Source organism: Ictalurus punctatus, unplaced genomic scaffold, assembly GCF_001660625.3.
Source record: "Ictalurus punctatus breed USDA103 unplaced genomic scaffold, Coco_2.0 tig00005713, whole genome shotgun sequence".
NCBI lineage: Eukaryota > Metazoa > Chordata > Actinopteri > Siluriformes > Ictaluridae > Ictalurus > Ictalurus punctatus.
The window spans coordinates 25,100-35,293 of record NW_026521110.1 but is presented as its reverse complement, the minus strand read 5'-3'; the positions used below and the strand labels follow the sequence as shown (position 1 = coordinate 35,293).

At 48.2% G+C, this 10,194-nt stretch overlaps 1 non-coding gene across 1 annotated transcript; it reads right to left on the bottom strand.

The window, feature by feature from the left end:
• Nucleotides 1–5,545: 5,545 nt before the first annotated feature.
• Nucleotides 5,546–5,618, bottom strand: trnav-cac (transfer RNA valine (anticodon CAC)). Its single transcript has one exon. It is a non-coding gene; the product is annotated as a tRNA-Val (tRNA).
• Between the last annotated feature and the right edge of the window lie 4,576 nt (nt 5,619–10,194).

Here is a 10,194-nt window from a genome sequence, read left to right as displayed (position 1 = left end):
CACGGTGCAGTGGCACTTTGGTGGTGCACATACGTACACTTTGTTCACCAGAGCTGAATGGTGCAGCGTGGCATTGGTGGTATAGTGGTGAGCATAGCTCCAGTCCAAGCAGTTGACCCGGCTCCAATTCTTGGCCCGTCCACGGCTTGGAGCTTCTCCAGGTACTTTATGGTAGTTGGCACAAAAGGAAGGAATCACCTACCTGAGAATGAGTTGGTCAACAGAATGTGCCATAGGCTTCTCTGCAGGCCTCCTACGACTCTTTCTGCTTCCCACTTGAGTTCTTAGTGCTCTCTTTGCTGTTTGTAAACACGTCATTATGCAACAGGGCACGTTTGACCCGTGAACAGGGGCGAAAAGGTGAGAACATGCGGTCTCTCCGTGTCTGTCTCTTGTTAGCGACAAGCTAGCATGCAAACTGTGATGAGAGGTGTCCATTTTCCGCGATCAGCCATCTATATAGTCAATGTTTTATATTTAATAAGCAAATATGTCTATATGCTGATTGGTCTTAAGCAGCGTTGTCCAATCTTCAGCTTTTGGTTCCAATCTAGCAGGAGCCACACCTGATTCCAATTGTTGGCTCCGCTGATCTTGGCTTTCAATAGACTAAAGTGTGGCTTCTGCTTGGTTAGAATGACAACCTGCAACCACACTGGCCCATTCTGGAGAAGACTGGACAACCCTGATCTAAAGCAAATAACCACCGAGGTAAGTGCCACTTTGTGAGTTCTGAATCCGTCATGCCGGCTCGACGTCACTCGATGAACAGGGAAGGAACCCGGAGATGAGAAGACTTCCCACGGTTGAGGAATGGCAATTTCACGTTGAGGGTACGTTTGCTTTGCGTTTTCCCGCTTGGGGGTGGGGAATTACAAGTCGCAACCTCGAGTCAAGCGCATCATTACTCTTGTCTTCTTGATGAAGGAAAGAGCCAGGCTTCCACATTCAGTGGAAAAGCAGAGACTGCCCGTGATTTTGCAAGCAACTGTTAACTGCCTTGCTACAAAAGCTCAATGGAAGGGAAACCGCTCCCAGCCTTTTTCGGCCGCAGACCTCTTGCAGACCTCTCGAGGTGAACTCGGCGAGCAGTACTTTACGGAAAATTTTCCAGTCACGCACAGAGTCTTGTTGAGCAACGAAAGAGCCAGGCTTCCACTTTCTGGGGAAAACCAGAGACTCCCTTTCATTTGGTAAGCAAATATTAACTGCTTTGCTACAAAAGAAGGAAATCTCCTCTGTAAAGGAGGTCTCGCTTTCTGGCTGTTCCTAGAGGACCTGATCCTACAGTGATGACAACCGCTCAGTCATTAAAGCAAAGTTCAGAATTTCTAGCTTGTTTCTGCCCGGTCTCGGACCAGGGACCTTTTGCGTGTGAGGCAAACGTGATAACCACTACACTACAGAAACCACGGTGCGGTGGCACTTTGGTGGTGCACATACGTACACTTTGTTCACCAGAGCTGAATGGTGCAGCGTGGCATTGGTGGTATAGTGGTGAGCATAGCTCCAGTCCAAGCAGTTGACCCGGCTCCAATTCTTGGCCCGTCCACGGCTTGGAGCTTCTCCAGGTACTTTATGGTAGTTGGCACAAAAGGAAGGAATCACCTACCTGAGAATGAGTTGGTCAACAGAATGTGCCATAGGCTTCTCTGCAGGCCTCCTACGACTCTTTCTGCTTCCCACTTGAGTTCTTAGTGCTCTCTTTGCTGTTTGTAAACACGTCATTATGCAACAGGGCACGTTTGACCCGTGAACAGGGGCGAAAAGGTGAGAACATGCGGTCTCTCCGTGTCTGTCTCTTGTTAGCGACAAGCTAGCATGCAAACTGTGATGAGAGGTGTCCATTTTCCGCGATCAGCCATCTATATAGTCAATGTTTTATATTTAATAAGCAAATATGTCTATATGCTGATTGGTCTTAAGCAGCGTTGTCCAATCTTCAGCTTTTGGTTCCAATCTAGCAGGAGCCACACCTGATTCCAATTGTTGGCTCCGCTGATCTTGGCTTTCAATAGACTAAAGTGTGGCTTCTGCTTGGTTAGAATGACAACCTGCAACCACACTGGCCCATTCTGGAGAAGACTGGACAACCCTGATCTAAAGCAAATAACCACCGAGGTAAGTGCCACTTTGTGAGTTCTGAATCCGTCATGCCGGCTCGACGTCACTCGATGAACAGGGAAGGAACCGGGAGATGAGAAGACTTCCCACGGTTGAGGAATGGCAATTTCAGGTTGAGGGTACGTTTGCTTTGCGTTTTCCCGCTTGGAGGTGGGGAATTACAAGTCGCAACCTCGAGTCAAGCGCATCATTACTCTTGTCTTCTTGATGAAGGAAAGAGCCAGGCTTCCACATTCAGTGGAAAAGCAGAGACTGCCCGTGATTTTGCAAGCAACTGTTATCTGCCTTGCTACAAAAGCTCAATGGAAGGGAAACCGCTCCCAGTTGACCTGGGTTCGATTCCCGGCCAATGCACCGATTGTAACTTGGAGCGTCTCGTGGTATTTCATGGTAGTTGGCGGATAAGGAAGGAATCACCTGCCTGAGAATGAGTTGGTCAACAGAATGTGCCATGGGCTTCTCTGCAGGCCTCCTACGACTCTTTCTGCTTCCCACTTGAGTTCTTAGTGCTCTCTTTGCTGTTTGTAAACACGTCATTATGCAACAGGGCACGTTTGACCCGTGAACAGGGGCGAAAAGGTGAGAACATGCGGTCTCTCCGTGTCTGTCTCTTGTTAGCGACAAGCTAGCATGCAAACTGTGATGAGAGGTGTACATTTTCCGCCATCAGCCATCTATATAGTCAATGTTTTATATTTTATAAGCAAATATGTCTATATGCTGATTGGTCTTAAGCAGCGTTGTCCAATCTTCAGCTTTTGGTTCCAATCTAGCAGGAGCCACACCTGATTCCAATTGTTGGCTCCGCTGATCTTGGCTTTCAATAGACTAAAGTGTGGCTTCTGCTTGGTTAGAATGACAACCTGCAACCACACTGGCCCATTCTGGAGAAGACTGGACAACCCTGATCTAAAGCAAATAACCACCGAGGTAAGTGCCACTTTGTGAGTTCTGAATCCGTCATGCCGGCTCGACGTCACTCGATGAACAGGGAAGGAACCCGGAGATGAGAAGACTTCCCACGGTTGAGGAATGGCAATTTCAGGTTGAGGGTACGTTTGCTTTGCGTTTTCCCGCTTGGGGGTGGGGAATTACAAGTCGCAACCTCGAGTCAAGCGCATCATTACTCTTGTCTTCTTGATGAAGGAAAGAGCCAGGCTTCCACATTCAGTGGAAAAGCAGAGACTGCCCGTGATTTTGCAAGCAACTGTTATCTGCCTTGCTACAAAAGCTCAATGGAAGGGAAACCGCTCCCAGTTGACCTGGGTTCGATTCCCGGCCAATGCACCGATTGTAACTTGGAGCGTCTCGTGGTATTTCATGGTAGTTGGCGGATAAGGAAGGAATCACCTGCCTGAGAATGAGTTGGTCAACAGAATGTGCCATGGGCTTCTCTGCAGGCCTCCTACGACTCTTTCTGCTTCCCACTTGAGTTCTTAGTGCTCTCTTTGCTGTTTGTAAACACGTCATTATGCAACAGGGCACGTTTGACCCGTGAACAGGGGCGAAAAGGTGAGAACATGCGGTCTCTCCGTGTCTGTCTCTTGTTAGCGACAAGCTAGCATGCAAACTGTGATGAGAGGTGTCCATTTTCCGCGATCAGCCATCTATATAGTCAATGTTTTATATTTTATAAGCAAATATGTCTATATGCTGATTGGTCTTAAGCAGCGTTGTCCAATCTTCAGCTTTTGATTCCAATCTAGCAGGAGCCACACCTGATTCCAATTGTTGGCTCCGCTGATCTTGGCTTTCAATAGACTAAAGTGTGGCTTCTGCTTGGTTAGAATGACAACCTGCAACCACACTGGCCCATTCTGGAGAAGACTGGACAACCCTGATCTAAAGCAAATAACCACCGAGGTAAGTGCCACTTTGTGAGTTCTGAATCCGTCATGCCGGCTCGACGTCACTCGATGAACAGGGAAGGAACCGGGAGATGAGAAGACTTCCCACGGTTGAGGAATGGCAATTTCAGGTTGAGGGTACGTTTGCTTTGCGTTTTCCCGCTTGGAGGTGGGGAATTACAAGTTGCAACCTCGAGTCAAGCGCATCATTACTCTTGTCTTCTTGATGAAGGAAAGAGCCAGGCTTCCACATTCAGTGGAAAAGCAGAGACTGCCCGTGATTTTGCAAGCAACTGTTATCTGCCTTGCTACAAAAGCTCAATGGAAGGGAAACCGCTCCCAGTTGACCTGGGTTCGATTCCCGGCCAATGCACCGATTGTAACTTGGAGCGTCTCGTGGTATTTCATGGTAGTTGGCAGATAAGGAAGGAATCACCTGCCTGAGAATGAGTTGGTCAACAGAATGTGCCATGGGCTTCTCTGCAGGCCTCCTACGACTCTTTCTGCTTCCCACTTGAGTTCTTAGTGCTCTCTTTGCTGTTTGTAAACACGTCATTATGCAACAGTGCACGTTGACCCGTGAACAGGGGCGAAAAGGTGAGAACATGCGGTCTCTCCGTGTCTGTCTCTTGTTAGCGACAAGCTAGCATGCAAACTGTGATGAGAGGTGTACATTTTCCGCGATCAGCCATCTATATAGTCAATGTTTTATATTTTATAAGCAAATATGTCTATATGCTGATTGGTCTTAAGCAGCGTTGTCCAATCTTCAGCTTTTGGTTCCAATCTAGCAGGAGCCACACCTGATTCCAATTGTTGGCTCCGCTGATCTTGGCTTTCAATAGACTAAAGTGTGGCTTCTGCTTGGTTAGAATGACAACCTGCAACCACACTGGCCCATTCTGGAGAAGACTGGACAACCCTGATCTAAAGCAAATAACCACTGAGGTAAGTGCCACTTTGTGAGTTCTGAATCCGTCATGCCGGCTCGACGTCACTCGATGAACAGGGAAGGAACCCGGAGATGAGAAGACTTCCCATGGTTGAGGAATGGCAATTTCAGGTTGAGGGTACGTTTGCTTTGCGTTTTCCCGCTTAGGGGTGGGGAATTACAAGTCGCAACCTCGAGTCAAGCGCATCATTACTCTTGTCTTCTTGATGAAGGAAAGAGCCAGGCTTCCACATTCAGTGGAAAAGCAGAGACTGCCCGTGATTTTGCAAGCAACTGTTATCTGCCTTGCTACAAAAGCTCAATGGAAGGGAAACCGCTCCCAGCCTTTTTCGGCCGCAGACCTCTTGCAGACCTCTCGAGGTGAACTCGGCGAGCAGTACTTTACGGAAAATTTTCCAGTCACGCACAGAGTCTTGTTGAGCAACGAAAGAGCCAGGCTTCCACTTTCTGGGGAAAACCAGAGACTCCCTTTCATTTGGTAAGCAAATACTAACTGCTTTGCTACAAAAGAAGGAAATCTCCTCTGTAAAGGAGGTCTCGCTTTCTGGCTGTTCCTAGAGAACCTGATCCTACAGTGATGACAACCGCTCAGTCATTAAAGCAAAGTTCAGAATTTCTAGCTTGTTTCTGCCCGGTCTCGAACCAGGGACCTTTTGCGTGTGAGGCAAACGTGATAACCACTACACTACAGAAACCACGGTGCAGTGGCACTTTGGTGGTGCACATACGTACACTTTGTTCACCAGAGCTGAATGGTGCAGCGTGGCATTGGTGGTATAGTGGTGAGCATAGCTCCAGTCCAAGCAGTTGACCCGGCTCCAATTCTTGGCCCGTCCACGGCTTGGAGCTTCTCCAGGTACTTTATGGTAGTTGGCACAAAAGGAAGGAATCACCTACCTGAGAATGAGTTGGTCAACAGAATGTGCCATAGGCTTCTCTGCAGGCCTCCTACGACTCTTTCTGCTTCCCACTTGAGTTCTTAGTGCTCTCTTTGCTGTTTGTAAACACGTCATTATGCAACAGGGCACGTTTGACCCGTGAACAGGGGCGAAAAGGTGAGAACATGCGGTCTCTCCGTGTCTGTCTCTTGTTAGCGACAAGCTAGCATGCAAACTGTGATGAGAGGTGTCCATTTTCCGCGATCAGCCATCTATATAGTCAATGTTTTATATTTAATAAGCAAATATGTCTATATGCTGATTGGTCTTAAGCAGCGTTGTCCAATCTTCAGCTTTTGGTTCCAATCTAGCAGGAGCCACACCTGATTCCAATTGTTGGCTCCGCTGATCTTGGCTTTCAATAGACTAAAGTGTGGCTTCTGCTTGGTTAGAATGACAACCTGCAACCACACTGGCCCATTCTGGAGAAGACTGGACAACCCTGATCTAAAGCAAATAACCACCGAGGTAAGTGCCACTTTGTGAGTTCTGAATCCGTCATGCCGGCTCGACGTCACTCGATGAACAGGGAAGGAACCCGGAGATGAGAAGACTTCCCACGGTTGAGGAATGGCAATTTCACGTTGAGGGTACGTTTGCTTTGCGTTTTCCCGCTTGGGGGTGGGGAATTACAAGTCGCAACCTCGAGTCAAGCGCATCATTACTCTTGTCTTCTTGATGAAGGAAAGAGCCAGGCTTCCACATTCAGTGGAAAAGCAGAGACTGCCCGTGATTTTGCAAGCAACTGTTAACTGCCTTGCTACAAAAGCTCAATGGAAGGGAAACCGCTCCCAGCCTTTTTCGGCCGCAGACCTCTTGCAGACCTCTCGAGGTGAACTCGGCGAGCAGTACTTTACGGAAAATTTTCCAGTCACGCACAGAGTCTTGTTGAGCAACGAAAGAGCCAGGCTTCCACTTTCTGGGGAAAACCAGAGACTCCCTTTCATTTGGTAAGCAAATATTAACTGCTTTGCTACAAAAGAAGGAAATCTCCTCTGTAAAGGAGGTCTCGCTTTCTGGCTGTTCCTAGAGGACCTGATCCTACAGTGATGACAACCGCTCAGTCATTAAAGCAAAGTTCAGAATTTCTAGCTTGTTTCTGCCCGGTCTCGGACCAGGGACCTTTTGCGTGTGAGGCAAACGTGATAACCACTACACTACAGAAACCACGGTGCGGTGGCACTTTGGTGGTGCACATACGTACACTTTGTTCACCAGAGCTGAATGGTGCAGCGTGGCATTGGTGGTATAGTGGTGAGCATAGCTCCAGTCCAAGCAGTTGACCCGGCTCCAATTCTTGGCCCGTCCACGGCTTGGAGCTTCTCCAGGTACTTTATGGTAGTTGGCACAAAAGGAAGGAATCACCTACCTGAGAATGAGTTGGTCAACAGAATGTGCCATAGGCTTCTCTGCAGGCCTCCTACGACTCTTTCTGCTTCCCACTTGAGTTCTTAGTGCTCTCTTTGCTGTTTGTAAACACGTCATTATGCAACAGGGCACGTTTGACCCGTGAACAGGGGCGAAAAGGTGAGAACATGCGGTCTCTCCGTGTCTGTCTCTTGTTAGCGACAAGCTAGCATGCAAACTGTGATGAGAGGTGTCCATTTTCCGCGATCAGCCATCTATATAGTCAATGTTTTATATTTAATAAGCAAATATGTCTATATGCTGATTGGTCTTAAGCAGCGTTGTCCAATCTTCAGCTTTTGGTTCCAATCTAGCAGGAGCCACACCTGATTCCAATTGTTGGCTCCGCTGATCTTGGCTTTCAATAGACTAAAGTGTGGCTTCTGCTTGGTTAGAATGACAACCTGCAACCACACTGGCCCATTCTGGAGAAGACTGGACAACCCTGATCTAAAGCAAATAACCACCGAGGTAAGTGCCACTTTGTGAGTTCTGAATCCGTCATGCCGGCTCGACGTCACTCGATGAACAGGGAAGGAACCGGGAGATGAGAAGACTTCCCACGGTTGAGGAATGGCAATTTCAGGTTGAGGGTACGTTTGCTTTGCGTTTTCCCGCTTGGAGGTGGGGAATTACAAGTCGCAACCTCGAGTCAAGCGCATCATTACTCTTGTCTTCTTGATGAAGGAAAGAGCCAGGCTTCCACATTCAGTGGAAAAGCAGAGACTGCCCGTGATTTTGCAAGCAACTGTTATCTGCCTTGCTACAAAAGCTCAATGGAAGGGAAACCGCTCCCAGTTGACCTGGGTTCGATTCCCGGCCAATGCACCGATTGTAACTTGGAGCGTCTCGTGGTATTTCATGGTAGTTGGCGGATAAGGAAGGAATCACCTGCCTGAGAATGAGTTGGTCAACAGAATGTGCCATGGGCTTCTCTGCAGGCCTCCTACGACTCTTTCTGCTTCCCACTTGAGTTCTTAGTGCTCTCTTTGCTGTTTGTAAACACGTCATTATGCAACAGGGCACGTTTGACCCGTGAACAGGGGCGAAAAGGTGAGAACATGCGGTCTCTCCGTGTCTGTCTCTTGTTAGCGACAAGCTAGCATGCAAACTGTGATGAGAGGTGTACATTTTCCGCCATCAGCCATCTATATAGTCAATGTTTTATATTTTATAAGCAAATATGTCTATATGCTGATTGGTCTTAAGCAGCGTTGTCCAATCTTCAGCTTTTGGTTCCAATCTAGCAGGAGCCACACCTGATTCCAATTGTTGGCTCCGCTGATCTTGGCTTTCAATAGACTAAAGTGTGGCTTCTGCTTGGTTAGAATGACAACCTGCAACCACACTGGCCCATTCTGGAGAAGACTGGACAACCCTGATCTAAAGCAAATAACCACCGAGGTAAGTGCCACTTTGTGAGTTCTGAATCCGTCATGCCGGCTCGACGTCACTCGATGAACAGGGAAGGAACCCGGAGATGAGAAGACTTCCCACGGTTGAGGAATGGCAATTTCACGTTGAGGGTACGTTTGCTTTGCGTTTTCCCGCTTGGGGGTGGGGAATTACAAGTCGCAACCTCGAGTCAAGCGCATCATTACTCTTGTCTTCTTGATGAAGGAAAGAGCCAGGCTTCCACATTCAGTGGAAAAGCAGAGACTGCCCGTGATTTTGCAAGCAACTGTTATCTGCCTTGCTACAAAAGCTCAATGGAAGGGAAACCGCTCCCAGTTGACCTGGGTTCGATTCCCGGCCAATGCACCGATTGTAACTTGGAGCGTCTCGTGGTATTTCATGGTAGTTGGCGGATAAGGAAGGAATCACCTGCCTGAGAATGAGTTGGTCAACAGAATGTGCCATGGGCTTCTCTGCAGGCCTCCTACGACTCTTTCTGCTTCCCACTTGAGTTCTTAGTGCTCTCTTTGCTGTTTGTAAACACGTCATTATGCAACAGGGCACGTTTGACCCGTGAACAGGGGCGAAAAGGTGAGAACATGCGGTCTCTCCGTGTCTGTCTCTTGTTAGCGACAAGCTAGCATGCAAACTGTGATGAGAGGTGTACATTTTCCGCGATCAGCCATCTATATAGTCAATGTTTTATATTTTATAAGCAAATATGTCTATATGCTGATTGGTCTTAAGCAGCGTTGTCCAATCTTCAGCTTTTGGTTCCAATCTAGCAGGAGCCACACCTGATTCCAATTGTTGGCTCCGCTGATCTTGGCTTTCAATAGACTAAAGTGTGGCTTCTGCTTGGTTAGAATGACAACCTGCAACCACACTGGCCCATTCTGGAGAAGACTGGACAACCCTGATCTAAAGCAAATAACCACCGAGGTAAGTGCCACTTTGTGAGTTCTGAATCCGTCATGCCGGCTCGACGTCACTCGATGAACAGGGAAGGAACCGGGAGATGAGAAGACTTCCCACGGTTGAGGAATGGCAATTTCAGGTTGAGGGTACGTTTGCTTTGCGTTTTCCCGCTTGGAGGTGGGGAATTACAAGTCGCAACCTCGAGTCAAGCGCATCATTACTCTTGTCTTCTTGATGAAGGAAAGAGCCAGGCTTCCACATTCAGTGGAAAAGCAGAGACTGCCCGTGATTTTGCAAGCAACTGTTATCTGCCTTGCTACAAAAGCTCAATGGAAGGGAAACCGCTCCCAGTTGACCTGGGTTCGATTCCCGGCCAATGCACCGATTGTAACTTGGAGCGTCTCGTGGTATTTCATGGTAGTTGGCGGATAAGGAAGGAATCACCTGCCTGAGAATGAGTTGGTCAACAGAATGTGCCATGGGCTTCTCTGCAGGCCTCCTACGACTCTTTCTGCTTCCCACTTGAGTTCTTAGTGCTCTCTTTGCTGTTTGTAAACACGTCATTATGCAACAGGGCACGTTTGACCCGTGAACAGGGGCGAAAAGGTGAGAA